Source organism: Zerene cesonia, unplaced genomic scaffold, assembly GCF_012273895.1.
Source record: "Zerene cesonia ecotype Mississippi unplaced genomic scaffold, Zerene_cesonia_1.1 Zces_u006, whole genome shotgun sequence".
NCBI classification, from domain to species: Eukaryota; Metazoa; Arthropoda; class Insecta; order Lepidoptera; family Pieridae; genus Zerene; species Zerene cesonia.
Genome location: NW_024045136.1, coordinates 1,899,947 through 1,902,377, shown reverse-complemented (window position 1 = coordinate 1,902,377; position 2,431 = coordinate 1,899,947).

Genomic DNA, 2,431 nt, shown 5'->3' with positions numbered 1-2,431 from the left:
GTTCGCCACCATGGTGTTGGATCGTTTTGACACTGAATTATTTATTGATGAAGTGGAGAAGAGACCTGCAATATGGGATATTCAGTGTGAGGATTACTCAAATAAAATTATGAAGAACCAAGCTTGGCAAGAATTGGTGGAGATATTTGGAAATTGTGAAGACACATTGGAAAAAAATAATATTTTAAGTAAGTAGGTTTATTCACCAAAATGAACCGACACAATTATTACCTATTACTCGTATAATTATTATTATGACGATGCTATAAAAATTATTATAAAGATGACGGTGCTCCTCTTCCCGCATGCAACATATTGAGACTAGTCATTGGAGCAGTATATAAAGTATCTTTATATTTTAGACCATCTATAGTCCGCACATAGTTGTGTAGAATGCAACAGGCTTTTATTATGTATTCAGCAAAATCTATGTTTACATTTATAGGCCTATGAAAGATGCGCCATTTGTTTGCCAAAATACCAAAAGTACACTCAATATTACGGCGGGCTCTCGATAACCTATAGTAAAAAATCTTTTTTTCATATGGTAAACATTTGCCTGAATATGGACGCATTAAATTTTCTGCTAAGCCGAAAGCTTCATCTCCAACTATAACATAAGGCATTGGTGTTGGGTGTACATTAGATATTGGTTTAGGTGTTGGTATATTTAATGATTTTTCTGTCAGTCGTTTATAATATAAAGAATTTTTAAATATAGCAGAATCACTGCTTTTGCCATAAGCCCCAATATCAACATAAGTAAAGCAATAGTTGGCGTCGCAAAGTGCTAAGAGCATTATGGAAAAGAAATGTTTATAGGTATGATAAAAAGATCTTGAATCAACAAGCTTTATAACTCGGATATGCTTGCCGTCTATAGCACCAATGTTGTTGTTCCGTTTATAGTAAAAGCCGCTTTGCGTGTTTTATTGTTTCGTCTTTCACATTCGTTACAATAATTGTGATCGAGTAACACGTCTCTACTGCACTCTTCCTATTAGTCTATAATGTCAACAAAAAAAAATGAGAAACAAGTTTCGACACGAAAAAAGTGTGTTACCGCTTAAAGTGAAAATAGATATGCTTGATCGTTTACGGCTTACGCCTTGGAGAGTCATTTGCATCCATATCACGTTCATTTAATGTCAACGAATCAACTGTACGATCGAGTCCGAAGATAAAATAAGGTCATGTAGAGGATGAGGGAGAGGGAGGGGGCTTTCTTACCAATAATATTAGGTGCAATATTGAGTGGATTAGTAAGTGGACTAGCCAGTTAACGTGGAAAATGCCAAGAAAATGATACTTATTGTACCTGGATTGATTGAAAAATTAAAACAAGAAAATAAGGTTACTAATAATTTGTCTCGAGTACATATTGAAATGTAAAATATTATGAATAGTTAGACGGAAGACCGAAAGAAGTGGATGTTATATTTACAAACACTACAAAGATACCTTCACATTACCGAAGAGGATCGTCAACCACTCAGATTACCAATTTATTATATATAATCATCTATATATATATTATAATCAAATGAGTCTAAATAAAGATATAGAACTAAAAAGTTCAGTTGATGCTGAACCTTTGTTGGATTGGTTGGAGAAAGGATCCATTAAAAGTATAGAAAGTGAGGCAAATCCACTGTATTCACCAACACAAATACCCAGATTAATAACAAAAACTTATAATAAAAAAGGTGAGTCATTATTAAACTTAATTGGAACAAGTAAAAGTAAAATACGTTGGGATTCCAGGAAGTAATATTGTTGATTTAATAAATAATTCAATTGGACCCTTAAAAAAGTGTTCCGATAGGGTGGGATAGATTTGCTAAAGCATTTAAAGATATTAAAGTACCACTTACTTATATTGGAAATCCAAAGAGATGTGAGTTTATTAACCAACTGCAAGCAAAAGATCTGAACAAAACCTCTAAGATTGAAGTTCAAGAAGTTTCTACACCGAGCAGTGTAGATAAAAGATATATGCTTTTGCAAGACCAATGAAAAAGAAAAACTCAGAAACAACTAAAGAATGTTTTGAAAGTATATTTACTGAAAGTAATTCAACACCTACTCACATACAATCTGATAAAGGTACAGAATTTGTTTCAAAAGATGTACAAAATACTGTAATAATCTGCTACTAACAGTAATATCATAGATACACTAGAATTACAAAAACATATGGAAAAGACTCATCCCAGGCTAGAAAATAATGTTTAAGCTGCTAATAGACTGTCTATGTATAGCCATGTACCAACGTATATAATATGCAATTTGGATGCGGATGATAAACCAGGTTCACACTGGGTAGCTGTACATATCGATACGAATGGCATCGGTCAATACTTAGTCTGGCCATAAATACTGTTACACTTAATTATAAAAAAATATTACATTTGAATTTCGAATCTGTCAT